General features: G+C 48.1%; 1 long non-coding RNA gene across 1 annotated transcript in view; it reads left to right on the forward strand.

Annotated features, from left to right (window-relative positions):
• Positions 1-10,114: 10,114 nt before the first annotated feature.
• Positions 10,115-15,119, forward strand: part of LOC105494685 (uncharacterized) — a 42,182-nt gene continuing 37,177 nt past the window's right edge. Inside the window, exon 1 of the long non-coding RNA XR_011623335.1 lies at positions 10,115-14,099. This is a non-coding gene — a long non-coding RNA (uncharacterized lncRNA). The remainder of the gene's footprint in view (positions 14,100-15,119) is intronic.

Genomic DNA, 15,119 nt, shown 5'->3' on the forward strand with positions numbered 1-15,119 from the left:
CATTCATCCAGCCCAGCAACTCTTCCATGGACTTTTCACAGGAGCTCCACGGGTCCAAATGTGGTGGAATCAAAGATCCTAACTGGTGGTTAGATGGGCCAGGGTATGAGACCAAAGGTCATGGAGAGGTAATCCTGGCTGAGATGTGGGCTGGAAACCTCCAACATAGGAGGCGAGCAAGAGAATATACATCTTTTTTTCTTTTTCTTTTCTTTTTTTTTTTTTTTTTGAGATGGAGTCTCGCTCTGTCGCCCAGGCTGGAGTGCAGTGGCCAGATCTCAGCTCACTGCAAGCTCTGCCTCCCGGGTTCATGCCATTCTCCAGCCTCAGCCTCCGGAGTGGCTGGGACTACAGGCGCCCACCACCTCGCCCAGCTAGTTTTTTGTATTTTTTAGGAGAGACGGGGTTTCACCGTGTTAGCCAGGATGGTCTCGATCTCCTGACCTCGTGATCCACCCGTCTCGGCCTCCCAAAGTGCTGGGATTACAGGCTTAAGCCACCGCGCCCGGCCCCCCTTTTTTTTTTTTTTTTTTTTTGAGATGGAGTCTTGCTCTGTCGCCCAGGCTGGAGTGCAGTGGCGTGATCTCGGCTAACTGCAACCTCTGCCTCCCGGGTTCAAGCAATTCTGCCTCAGCCTCCTGAGTAGGTGGGATTATAGTGCCTGCCACCATGCCCGGCTAATTTTTGTATTTTTAGAAGAGATGGGATTTCACCATGTTTGCCAGGCTGGTCTCGAACTCCTGACTTCAAGTGATCCACCACCTTGGCCTCTCAAAGTGTTGGAATTATAGGCATGAGCCACTGTGCCCAGCCCAAGAATGTACATTTTGGGCACCCTGAAAACCGGTGTTTCACCTGGACTGCCCCTGCAGCAGGTGCATCTGCCCTGCTGCAGATGAAAGCCCAGCTTCCCTCCCGGGTAGGAGTCCTTCTGCGGCAGCCCCGTTGGTGGTCACTCAGCTACTGCTAGGATGCTTCTGAAATCAGGTCCATCGAATAGGAATGCCCTGTGCTCTAGATTCAAAGCCATCTCCATGTGTTGGAATGAGAAAAGTCTAACGGGGTAGAGGGTAAAATAACAAACTGCATAAAGACAGGATGGGGAGAGCTGGTTTAAAGATAGTTAATCTAAAAAGCAACCTTGGGGGCTGGCACTTTGTGAGCCCTGTAATCCCAGCACTTTGGGAGGCCCAGGTGGGTGGATCACTTGAGGTCAGGAGTTGAAGACCAGCCTGGCCAACATGGTGAAACCTCATTTCTACAAAAAATACAAAAATTAGCTGGGGATGGTGGTGTGTGCCTGTAATCCCAGCTGCTCAGGAGGCTGAGGCAGGAGAAATGCTTGAACCTAGGAGGCAGAGTTTGCAGTGAGCCAAGATTGCACCACTGAATTCCAGCCTGGGTGACAAAGCGAGACTCTGTCTCAAAAAAAAAAAAAAAAAAAAAAAAAAAAAAGCAACCTTGGCGGAGGCTCAGGGGTGGGGACAGGGACTCCACAAGGGGGCAGGGGAAAAGGACTAGGCTGAAGTCATTGAGCAGTCACTTGGGAAGTGTGAGAGCTTCCTGAAAGGAGGTGTCCTCCTCAGTGAGATGTTCTCGGTTCTGGGAACCAGGCCTAACTGTCCCCCAACCCCTCCCCCGTTCCTTAGGAAAGGCCTCCAGAGAAAGTTGTTTCTGGATCACTCAGTCCCCAGTAAAAGTTGGGACTAGTTCATTGACCCATAAAGGGATACATGGAGGTGGTGTCCTTGGGGACCAGGCGGGATAAGGAATCAAGTGGAAGCTGCTCCAGGAACACTGAAGCTGGTAGCTTCCCAGTGGAGGTGGCTTGTAACCTCAAGAAGGCTCATAGCTGCCCTTTGCCTGAGTACCTAAGATAGGGAGGTGGCCACTGTGCCCTGCTGTGCCGGTCCAGCCTTCAATGCCCATGTAGAGACACATGGAAACCCAGGATTAGCCACATGGGTGAGTTGAGGTGCAGTTGTCCACATGGGCACGGACAAGGGCACACGCACACCCGTATGCAGAAACGGACCCTGACATATGCACACCAGCGCCTTCCCATCTTCAGCCACTCTCGCTCTGGAGAATTCATCCAGGCCCAGGACTGCTTGACCCCTCCTTCTCTGTCCTCACACCCAGACTCCAGCCAGCCCCACCCCTGAGAAAGTACAGCTCAGGGGTCCCCAGGGCTGCACAGGAAATGCTTTGCACACTACGGGTCAGCCAGGCTATTTTCTGTCCCAGGACTGGAGGGAGGTTGGGCCGGGAGCAGCCACTCACGACACAATCAGCTATTTTCTGCCTCTTTCTCTGTAGCTTTTTCTCTGCCTCTACCATTTGCAGTCAGTGTTTCTCTGTCTCTCTGTGTCCCTGTCCTGTCCCTGTATTTTTCCTTTAGGCCTCAGGGTCTTTTGACCCAGTGCCTTTGCTGCATTTCACCCAGTGATCATCTATGTACCCCATAAAACTCGGTTCAGTGCCACCTCTTCCAGAAAGCTCTCTCTGACCCCTCACTCCAGTCCAATTTAGATGCCCTTTCCCTTTGCTCCCAGAGCTCTGCACAGAAAAGCTCTCTGAGCTCTGGGTGGTTGCGGATGCAGTTCGCCCCTGCTTCCCCAGGTGGACTGTGAGAAACTTGAGGGGAGGTGCCCTGTCTTTTTCTTCGTTGTTTTTTGAGACAGGGTCTCGCTGTGTTGTCCATGCTGGAGTTCTGTGGTATGATTATGGCTCACTGCATCCTTGATCTCCTGGGTTCAAGCCATTCTCCCACCTCAGCTTCCCAAGTAGTTGGGACCACAGGCACATGCCACCATGACCAGTTAAATTTTAAATTATTTTAGAGATGGGGTCTTGCTATGTTGCCCAGGCTGCTCTAAAACTCCTGAGCTTAAGCACACCTTCCTGCCTCAGTCTCTCAGAGTGCTGAGATTATAAGCACAGGTGACCTGTCGTAATGACTATTTGTCAGCATCTGTACACATAGGTATACGTTCATACCTGCATCCACGTTCACTTCATTTATTCATTTACTTGTATACTGGAAGACTCTACTGTGATGATTAAAAGCCCAGACTCTGGAGTCAGACTGCCTGAATTACCATCTCAGCTGTGTGACCTTGGGCAAGTTGTTTAAACTCCTTGTGTCTCAGTTTCCTCTACTATATAGTGGGGATGATACCAGTATCTACTGCACTGAGTTGTTGGGAGGGTGAAGCAAATTAATACATGTGAAGCACTAACAATAGTCCCTGGCCCACTGCAGGTACTCCCACATGTTAGCTGTGTTCTTATTTCACAAGTGATAAGATGGAGAAAATTGCATTTACCAGTACTTCCCTCAGGGAGCACACTGTCTGCTTGGGAAGGATGCTTTGACTAGTTGCTTGTCAAAGGATATATCCTTGAGTAACAACAAATGGTTGCTGAACTCTTTATTTAAAGAGGGTAGGCTGAATGCGGTGGTTCACGCCTGTTATGCCAGCACTTTGGGAGGCTGAGGTGGGCAGATAACTCGAGGTCAGGAGTTCGAGACCAGCCTGGCCAACATGGTGAAACCTCCTTCCACTAAAAATACACAAATTAGCAGAGCATAGTGACACATGCCTGTAATCCCAGCTACTCGGGAGGCTGAGGCAGGGGAGTCAGTCGAACCTGGGAGGCGGAGGCCAAGATCGTACCACTGCACTCTAGCCTGGGCGACAGAGTGAGACTCCATCTCAAAATAAATAAATAAATAAATAAATGAAATAAAGAGGGTAAGCCAGGTGCCATGTCACATGTCTATAATCTCAGCACTTTGAGAGGCTGAGGTGTGAGGATCCCTTGAGCACAGGAGTTCGAGGCTGCAGTGAGCTATGATTGTGCCACTGCACTGCAGCCTGGGCAACAAAGTGAGACTCTGTGTCTAAAAAAAAAGAAAAAAAAATGATAGATTGGGCAACTGCAGGGCTTTTGTTTAACTGAGTGAGATGTGCTGCAGGTTTTGGGCCAGAACTGAATTGTTTGAGACAGGAGAGTCTGGGCATGGTATGGGGCAAGGGCAAGAAAGAGGATGTATTAGTTTCTTATTGTTGCTGAAACAAATGACCACAAATGTGGTGGCCTCAGGCAACAGAAATTTATTATCCGACAGTTCTGGAGGCCAGAATTCTGAAGTGGATCTTACTGGGCTAAAATCCAGGTGTCAGCAGGCTGCATCCTTTCTTTAGGCTCTAAGGGAGAACCTGTTTTCTTATCCTTTCTAGCTTCTAGAAGCCACGCACATTCCTTGGCACATGGCTCCCTTCCACCATCTTTAAGCCAGCTCAAGTGACATCACATTACTCTGACCTCCACTTCTGCCTTCCTCTTGCACTTTTTTTTTTGTCTTGAGACACTCAATCTGCTGCCCAGGCTGGTGTGCAGTGCCATCTCAGCTCACTGCAACCTCCACCCCCTGGGCTCAAGCGATCCTTTCTCCTCAGCCTCCTAAGTAGCCAGAACTACAGGCATGTGTCACCATGCCTGGCTAATTTTTATATTTTTTATAGAGATGGGGTTTCATCATGTTGCCCAGCCTAGTCTCGAACTCCTGGGTTCAAGCGATCTGCCCTCCTTGGCCTCCCAAAGTGCTGAGATTACAGTCGTGAGCCACCATACCCGGCCTTCTCTTATACTTTTACTGACTCCCTTGATAAACCAGGATAAACTCCCTGTCTTAAGGTCAGCTGATTAACAACCTTAATTCCATCTACAGCCTTAATTCCACTTTGCCATGTAACCTAACATATTCACAGGTTCTGGGATTAAGACATGGACATCTTGGGGGTGAGGGCCTCATTTTGTCTTCCATCAAGGACTACTGCTGATAGGAAGGAGACTGGGGGATACACATGTCTGTTGAGTACTGGGGGGCTTTGCTGTGGTGTGTGCATCACCTCTGACTTCCTTACAAAACCTTCAGTGCTCAGGTGCTTTGGGGTATGCATTTTCTTGGGGGGACATATGAAGACATGTGGAATCTTGGCTCAAGGATTGGCAGGAGGCAAAATCTGAGGCTTCCCTCAACAGGGAGAACTGAAAGCTGGGTCACATATTCATTCAGTCAACCTGTATGAGCCAGGCTGGGCTCAAGGGTCATCGCCTTCAAATCATTCACAACCTATTAGAGGGGACAGGTGTACAAACAGGTAAGAGTCACTCTGGGATAGGAGGATGAGTGGTGGCAGTCTACATGGTTGCAGGACAAAGGAGGCACCCAACTTAGCCTGGAGGGAGGAGAGGCTGGGCAGACTTCCCTGAGGAAGTGATGCCTCAGCTGAACTGAGAAGGATGAAGAGCAATTCACCAGGTGAAGCGAGGGCAGCACATTCTAGGCAGCCTGGACCATCAGAGAAAGGGTTTGGAGATGAAGGTGCAAGCTGACATGGTGTGTGCGTGTGTACATTGTGTGTGTGTGTGTGTGAGAGAGAGAGAGAGAGACTATAAGCAAAGTTCTGGCACATTAGCAGCACTCAGTGAATATTTCTAGAATAAACACTTCAGTGTTATGCTGTCTTATCTCTGTTTCTTGGCAGATCACAGCCCTGTCAAACTAAACCAAATAGGAGACACCTCCTTTTAGGGAAGCCCCCAGGGTTACTGTAACCCATCTGATAAATCTTTTTTCAGGATCTCTCGTTAGGAAAAAGAGGAAAGTTTGTTTCATATCTGATGTCCAATGTAACAATAACTCTCCACATTTGCAGAATCCTTTACACTTTGCTGGATACTTTCATTTGAAATGTCTCAACTGATCAGTGTTTTCTTTTTCTGCTGTAGAAACTGAGGCTCAGAGAATTAACTATTGTTTCTGAAGGTCACACAGCCATGTGGCAGATCCGGGCCTGGACTCCAGCATCCGTGCTTCACAACCAGGCCCTGGCACCTGCTGATTACCAAGTGTCCTGCCCCTTCCCTCTGGCTGTGGAGGCAGCTGGGGAGCAGGGCTGAGTTGCCTGGTGCAGCCCATGATGTTTCCCCCTCTTTCCCGGAAGGAGTTTCCTGAAGGTGGAAGTGAGACCTGAAGGCATAGAGAGTGTGCATTGTTCAGCTGCACCTGGTGGTGAGCTCATGTCAGCAGACAGAACAGGGAAGGCAGCACCAGACCAGGGATTGGACACCGCCTGAGCAGTTTCCTTGGCCCAGGTCCCTACCTCCATCTTTGCTTCCTCTTTCTGGGAACTGGTCCCTTCCTTGAGTCCTGAGCTGACTCTTATGAGGCCAGGGACCTGGTGAGACCAGGAAAGTCCCTCAGTTTCCCTGTCTGAATATCAGGGGGTTAGGTTAGATCAGTTTGCCTAAGTGTGATCTGCTGAACATGAGTCCTACAAGATACTCCACGAGAATCGAGTTGCATGGTCAAATAAACCAGGGAAAAGCTGTTGATTTCTTCTAGATGTTCCCAGTGCACATTGGCATAGTAAAGACTCTGAGCTGTCTGGAAATGAAGGAACCCAAGCTCACCAGTGTTTCTCAAGTGACTTATTTGACTGCAGAACCTTTCTCATCCTCCTTACAGTGTTCTGTTGATAACATTCATCACATCACGGATGGGTTGGTCTCTTGGTGGGTATCAACCCAGTGACCACAACCAAGAAAGATTTAGCAAGGGGATTTTATTACATGTAACAAATAAGGAGAACGCCAGGGGTAGTTTCCAAAGCAGTGTCTCCCTGAGCTGGGACTGAGTCAGGTTTTATAAGCCTAGGATAATGAGGTGTGATCTTATTGGATCTTGCAATGAGGTGATGTTGGGACACACGATCTGACTGGACCCTGCCATGTAGTATCAGCTTCTTTTTTTTTTTCCTCTTTTTCTTTTTTTTTGAGACAGTCTTGCTCTGTCACCCAGGCTGGAGTGCAGTAGCGCCATCTCGGGTCACTGCAACCTCTGCTTCCCGGGTTCACACTGTTCTCCTGCCTCAGCCTCCTGAGTAGCTGGGACTATAGGTGCCCGCCACCACGCCCGGCTAATTTTTTTGTATTTTTAGTAGAGATGGGGTTTCACCGTGTTAGCCAGGCTGTTCTCCATCTCCTGACCTTGTGATCCGCCCACCTCAGCCTCCCAAAGTGCTGGGATTACAGGCGTTAGCCATTGCGCCCGGCCAGCATCAGCTTCTGAATTCAGTCCCCACTCCTCGGACTGAGCCCTTAGGATCCCCCTGTGGTTGCACGCTTGGTTCATCTGGGCCTGCTCTGGTTATGTGACCTGAGGGTCCCTGGCAGACTCAAAACCAACTCACAACTTTCTTACATGCAAGTTGAACCAGACCTGGCTTGGTGGCTCACACCTGTAATCCCAGCACTTTGGGAGGCCAAGGTAGGCGGATCACTTGAGGTCTGGAGTTCGAGACCAGCCTGGCCAACAGTCTCTACTAAAAGTGTAAAAATTAGGTGTGGTGGCAGGTGCCTGTAATCCCAGCTATTCTGGAGGCTGAGGCAGGAGAATCGCTTGAACCCAGGAGGTAGAGGTTGCAGTGTGCTGAGATTGTGCCACTGCACTCCAGCCTGGGGGACAGAGCAAAACGCTGTCTCAAAAAAAAAAAAAAAAAAAAAAAAAAGTTGAACAGGAATTGTCTGCTGTGGTTACAATAACACTTTGGAAAATGTTGAATAGATGATCTCTAAGGTCCCTCCTCACCTCTACTCCAAAATGTAAGGTCTTTGAGGCTAGGCACTGTTGTTGACACTTGTCCCCTGACTTTGCCTGCCCAGCACCCAAAGCCCCCTCCTTGATTTAAAGGAATCTCATGATCCTTGGAGGGAAGCAGAGCTCCATCTCTCACTATGGAGGTCACAGGGAGCAAGATATTTCCTCCTGTTTCTGGCTGCTGGGTAGGGGTATGTGATCTTGGCTCCAGACTTAGGATCCAGAGACGATGGCCTAGAGACAAAGGGACAGTGGAGGATTCAGAGAGGCCGTCCCCACAGGCAGGAATGGGCACCTACAGTAGCATTCTGCGTGGATTCTAAATGAACACACAGATGGGCCTAGGAGAGAGACTGGGCTTCTTTTGTGTGGATCTAGGAGTTTGTTTCAAGGCTTCAAGTACAAATAGAGAGATTTTAGGTCAAAATATAGACAAAGTTTTGGAGTAGGCTGCCTCTAAAGGTAATCTGATTCCTGTTGGTGGAGGTTGCATGAGCAGAAGCTGGTCAGCTTTTGGTAGAGAGGCTAGATCACAATGGGGTCCAATACCTGGCTGGATGATGTATCAGTCAGCTTTTTCTGTGTAAGAACCATAAAACCTCAGCGCTATACAACAGTAAGGGCTTATGGCTCACAGGGCAGGCAGGTTTGCTGATCTTGGATGGGCTCATTCACATGTCTGGGGGTTAGCTGGTGTTGGCTGGTTTACACTGCCGTGGCTGGCATGACCAGGATGGCTTTGCTGTGCTCCACATGTCCCTCATTCTCTCTCAGGCTCACCCAGGCTTGTTCTCTTGGCTGTGGTGGAGGCACAAGAGAGCAGATACAAATATGCAAGGCCTCTAGAGGCCCAGACTCAGGACTGGTATCGTCACTTCTACTGCATTTTGTTGGTCAGAGTAGGCCACAGGCCAGGCCACATTCAAAGGTGAGGAAATAAACTCTACCTCTTCAGTGAGATAAATGCAAAGCATTAGGACAAAACCTGTGGGCAGAGGGAGGGATGAAGAATTAGGGACATTAATGCAATGCAAAATAAGTGGCAGTTAGACCAGTGTTTTTCAACCTGTGTTCTATGCAAGCCTAAGCTGTGCACATTTTTCTCAGAGATCCCTATAAGCCGTGGGGGAAGCTGAGTGGGTTGGAAGTTTTCCTCTGGACTGCTGTAAAAGCCTTTTAACTTAGTACAAATAATGGTACACATTACTGAGTACTCACTACACATCTGGTATATTTTAGCTCCCTCTTTAATCCCTTAAGAACTCTTGAAATGGGTATTACTACTTTTGTCATTTTGTTGATGAAGATACACTGAACCTTAAAAAGGTTGAGTAACCAGCCCAGAGTCACATGGCTGGTTTGGCCTGTCTGATCTGAGCGTCCTAGCCCTCAAATACTCTGCTCTTCCACCTCCTGTCTTTCCATTCTTGGGGCTGCCGATTGGTTTGACAGGTACTGGGGAGAGACCCAGACTGCAGGGAACCAGAGGACAGGGGAGAGCACAGAGGGAAGGCAGGAGAGCACAGGAGTGGCTGATGGGCAGAGGATGGGGTGGCAGAAGGGATTGAGGTTTTACATGGGGTGAAGAGCAGGTGTGCCTGTTATAGGGGTTACATCCTGAGGCAGAGCCATCCTGAGTGTGGGGGCTCTCCCAGGTGAATCTGGGCCAAAAACTCATTTACTTCCTCATTCAACCGAGGACTATCGAGTGCCTACCATGTTCCAGGCACTGCTGTAGGTACTGGGGAATAAGACACACTGGGTTACTGCCCGTTTGAAATTTACTTCCCAATGGAGGGAGACAGACAGTAAACCTATAGGCAAATCCATAATATAACTTCAGACAGTCATAAGAACTGAAGGCCTGGTCTCCCTGAAGGGGATTCCCCGGTGGGTTCAAGGTTGGATTGATGACAGAATACACAGGCAAGGAGTCACCTTCCAATGGTCCCTGTGGGGCTGTGCTGTCTGGCCAGAGGAAGAGCACAGCCCAGAGGTAGACCGGCAGGAGGCCAAGCCTTTTTGGATTGAATTCTCAGGCCAAGGCCTTAGGTGTCCTGGGGCAGGAAGCAGGTGTGGAGTTGGATAAGGACAGAGCAAAAATAGAGCTGAGGATAGTAAGGAAAGATGAGGGAGGACTGTGAAATCAGAAAGGTGGGGATGGGGAGTTGGGTTAAGTTTGACAGGATGGGGTCTAGTTAGAGAACAGCCTGTGGAACAGGGCCTGGGCGACCCTTAGCTTCTAGGGATCTTAGGTACCAGAGATCAGTTCCAATACCAGCTCAGAATGCAGTTGCTTAAAGTAATGCATGGAAGATGGATTTTGAGGCAGCCTCCCACTTCAGTGGGAGAGAAAGACCTTATTGATTGGTAATGTCTGCCATGGTCATGTAAGGGAGAGGAGGAGCACAGTACAGCAGTGCACTGGGGGATTGGTGGGAGGAGCAGCCCACCTTTGGGGGGTATTTTATCACTAATATCCTCTAGAATTGCCAGTGCATGGTGAAAATAAAAAGCTGGCTGAGTTTTAGGCAGCTTTATTGTTCTTTTTAAATGTGCTAGAGACAGTGCACCCCCTTACTGCCCATACCTCGGGTTGACCACTCCCATCCCCCACTTTGGCACGCCCCTGTACACATGCAGATGGTAGAGCAAAAGCAAAGCACCCCTTTCTAGCATCTGTTGTAAACCTCCAGGGGCAGGACGCACCCTGCCTTTTTTCCGAAGACCTGGACTCGAAGGATAGCTTTCTGTGTTGCGTTGGTCAAATCACTTGGCTTTTAGAGCTTTTTTTCATCTGTGCAGTGAAACACTTGGTGTGGCCTCATTCTAGCACTCTGGTATACATGGAACACTCTGGCCCTGAGCTGGTGGACACCAGGGGTTTTGTTTGTACAACAGCCCTTGGGCCTAGTTGGAGAAATGATTGAAAGGTGTTTGAGAGTTGATTATTTGCTTCCTGGACAGTACTATTAAGACCCTCCCCCAAATAGAGGGAAAATAAATACTGCCTCAGCCTTTTGAAGGGGAAGGTCATGGATAGGAATGGAAGACAGAGGTGAAGTGGAGTTAAAGGACATGGACTCTCTCTGGGCAGGGTCGGAATTGGCAAGGATAGCAAGACGTAATCCCTTGGTGGTGTTCAGAGCTGTGAGGTTGGCTACAGGAGCTATGACCTTTGGAGAGAGGTCATTCTTTTCCTTTGAGCTAAAGAGGGATCAATGGGGCCAGAGTCTCTGTGTGTACAGGGTATGGAGATGGTGCGGCCTGGGGGAGCAAGGGTTACATGTACAAATTGGGGTGATGCTCCCTGCTTTACCAACAGTGGCAGGGCTGTCAGTGTCCTACCTATACTCTCTCGGTACTGACCATCCTTGCACAGCTGTCAACTTGCATTTCTCTGCCTGAGGACATTCTCTGGATACAGGAGTATACTCAGCTTAATCATGGAGCAGTCTGGAAGCTTAGAAAGTTTAGATGCGGGGGACAGCTCTCAACCAATGATGTGTAGGAGTGGTGGATAAATATTCCAGCTTCCTGCACGGAAAGCTGGGGAGGGAGCCCCCAGTCCACGGGCCGCAGCTGAACCCCCTGTCACAACAGGGGAACAATGGCTTGGATGGTATCTCTGGGGGACAATTTTATTCTGTGCTGTCTCCACGATGTCCCTAATGGGACTGAGCCCCAGTTGTCCACAGCAGTCCCTGTTCACCCTATATTGGCTTCCTCCTTTCTTTATCTCTTTTATGGTAGCTTTCTGGGATCAACCCCCAAATAAACCATTTTGCACTCAAATCCTTACCTCCTGCTTTCGGTGAAGGAGGGGGGATCCCAAACTAAGACATTAACCTAACTGGTCTGTTGTGAGCTTTCTGATAAGAGACACAGCTCTGGCAGGTTGATGATGGTTCCTGCAGCTGCTCTCTAGGAAACTAATACAATAACCTGGTAAGTGCTTTGTAAACTAAAGACTCCTACAAATATAAAGGGCTCTGGGACTGGTCAGGGCATGGTGAAAAGCACATGAACTCTGTGGTCAGACAGATAAAAATTAATATCCCAATTGGATACCAATTGCTGCGTGACTTTGAACAAGTCACTCAGCCTCTTTAAACCTCTATTTCCTTATCTGAAGAAGGCCATGGGCATCAATCCATACTTCTCATGGTCTCTACAAGCACTGAAAAGCATATTGCTGGCAAAGGGACTGGCATAGAGACTGACCGAGGAGCAGGCACCCGGTAGAGCATTCCAGCTCTTGAAGGCTAGCCTGCTGTGCTTCTGAGGTCAGTGATTGTATCTGTGGCCTGGCAGTCTCTTCTCTTTCTCTGAAAGGCTTGTGGTTGGGTGCTTTATTCCTGGCGCGGCAGGCGCTTTCTGTCCCCCGACCTGACTCCGAACCTGGCAGGCTGGCCAGAATGACCTCCAGGGCCAGCCTGGTCCTGGCCCTGCCTCTGCAGCCCCACCTGGCAGCCAGGCCTGTCCATGCTTATCAGTGTCTGTGTTTGCTCAGCGTGGGTACACTCCTCCTCCCCTTTGGAAAACAAGAAAACATGTTTTGCCAGTGACGGGGTGGAGTGGGGTGGCCTCTCTGGCTCCAGGCTGGGCCCCCAGCGAGGCTGCCAGTGGGCGGGCAGCCTGTTGTTGTTGGAGTGGAGAGCTGGCCGGCCAGCCGCCTGTTTCCTCCAGCTGTCCAAGCACAGCGAGCTGGGGAGGAAGCCCCCAGTCCGTGGGCCCCAGTTGAACCCCCTGTCACAACAAGGGAACAATGGCTTGGACGGGCTGGTGGGTGGGTGGGTGGAAAGGCAGCCCCCTCTGATCCCTGCTTCCACCAGTGACAGAGACAGGTTGATGGGGTGGGGAGATTTGCTGTCCTCTTACTTCCCCCACCCTCTGTCTTGTTTTCCACCTTGTTGGGCACACCGTCTCCCACCTCAGGGCCAAGGAAAACAGCAGCCTCAGGAAACATCTCTGGGCTGCTGCTGGGGTTCCACAGCTTTTGGAGGCAGCAGGGCTGGGGGAAGGGGCCAGAGTGGGACTGCCACGGCAAAGGCTGCATTCTGCATGGGACTGTCGCTAATGAGTCATGATCTGTTTCCCCTGGGACACCTTGAGGATTTTGTGTCTCTGCATCTTTGTGTCTTCAGGCCCGGTGTATGACCTGGCACAGGGCACATGGCAGAAACAATTTCTTGACCCAATCAATGAAAGATTGAACATATGAATACATTTAATTTCTAGCTCTGCTACCTGGTGGCTGTGTGACTTCCAGCAGGTTACATAACTTCTCTGGGCCCTATTTTCCTCATCTGTAGAATATGTACCTTATAGAATTATTGTGAAAATTAAATGTGCTTCTAGCATCTCAACTTTCTTATGGGGAGTGTACAACACAATAAACCCAATAGATTTTACCTATCATCAGACTGTTGCTGTTGGTGGTGGTATTGTCAGTGTGTGATTGAGAGGAGGTTGTTACAATATTTCCAGTAAGAGGTCTGTACTTACTTTTGTTTCCATGGGTACAGGAAAGAGAGCTGAGCAGATGCCACTTCTACTGGGGCTGAGAGTGCATCTCTCTACTAATCCACAGGCTTCTCTGTATGGTATGCTGGCCCCTGGGAGCCTGGTCAGCTCTAGTAGTCTTTGGGAATTGGGAAAGTAATTCTGGGTCTACCAAGAGACTCATGTGTGTCAGAGGCTGTGCTGGGTCCTTACACATCCATTACCTAGTTTAATCTTCACAACAACTCTGTGAAGAGGACATTATTATCCCAATCTTATAAATAGTGACACTGAGGCTCAGAGACATGATATCACATGGCCAAGGCCATGTGACTGGTAATTTGTAGATCAGAGATTTCAGTCTGGGTCTTTGAAACACCAAGCCATGTTCATTTGATTGTGCCTCCCTGCCTAGCGATAAAGATGTGCTACTTAACATCCTGGACTGTTGGTGGAGATTTGGCTCATCGATGATTGTAGACTCAGGTTGTAACAGGAAGTAAAAATGTAGGTTCAAGTATAGGGCCAGGAATGGAAACTGAAGAGTGAGAGGCTGAGCTCAGTATGAACTACGGCTTTTGAGGAGTTGTGTTCAAAGTAGGAAGGATAAGGATAGAGCAGTATTGTATATGGTTATACATATATCTGGGTATATTGGGTTAGTTAGACTAATACTGTAACAACAACAAAAACAAAAACCCAGCTCTCTATTGCTTAACATGATAAAGGTTCGGTTTTTGCTTATTTCAGAGTCCAGTGCAATGGGGACAGCTCTGCTCCAGGCAGTCATTCAGGGACTCAGGCCCCTGTCATGCTGTGGTTCCATTGTCTTCTAGGGTCTGAGTCCTCCATTGGATCCTCTTTATCCTCCAGCAAACAGAGCATAGAGAAGGCACCGCAGCCTTAACTACCTTATTAAGAGGTAACACACATCATTTTTACTCTAATTCTATTGGTGAGAACTAGTTGTGTAGTTCTCCTAGATTCAAGGAGTCTAGAAATGAGGTCCAGCAGCATTATCAGGAAGAAGAGGGCAACATGACATAAGTGAATCCTAGCAGGCTCTACCACAATAATAATCATTTAAAAATACAGCTAACAATTATTGAACTCTTATGTGTATGATACTGTGCTCTGTAGAGGTTATTTCATTTAATTCCCATTTAATACTTGCAACAACCCTGTGAAGAAGGTAGGTACTTATGGAGATGATTCCTCCACTTTATAGATCAGGAAACTGGTAACTATTCATCTGCTTTCTCTCACTAAAGTTTTGTTTTTGTAGAATTTCATATAAATGTAATTACATGGTATCTTTTGTGTTTGGCTTGTTTCATTGAGCATGCTCTTGAGATTCACCCATGTTATTGGCGTGATCAGTTTTTTTCATTTTAGGTTGTCTACAGGGTTTTGTAGTGGCATTTTATTGTGGTTTTAACTTGCATTTCCTTAGCAACTAGTATTGAGCATCATTTCATGTCTTTTAGTTAATACTTTTTATGGAGTTCCATTTATCATTATTTTCTTTTATGGTTTGTGCTTGTTGTGTTGTTAAGAATTCAATGTCACAAATCTTTACCTAAATCAAGAATTTCTCTGGAAGTTTTATATTATTAGCTCTTTCGTTTAGGCTTTTAAATCTATTTTAAGTTAATTTTTATGCATGGTGTGAAGTATAGGCTGACATTAATTTTTTTCTCCATATCCAATTGTTCCAGCACCATTTAATGAAAAAAAAAATCCTGACCTCACTGATTTACTTTGGAATATTTGTCAAAAATCAACTGACTATATATGTATATGTCTATTTTTGGATTCTATTCTGTTTTATTTCTCTATATGTTTATCCTTATGTTGATACCACACCCTTTTGATCATAGTAGTTTTACAGTAAATCTTGAAAATAGGTAAGGTATATACACCAATCTTGTTCTTTTTCTAG

Source organism: Macaca nemestrina, chromosome 1, assembly GCF_043159975.1.
Source record: "Macaca nemestrina isolate mMacNem1 chromosome 1, mMacNem.hap1, whole genome shotgun sequence".
Classification (NCBI taxonomy): Eukaryota; Metazoa; Chordata; class Mammalia; order Primates; family Cercopithecidae; genus Macaca; species Macaca nemestrina.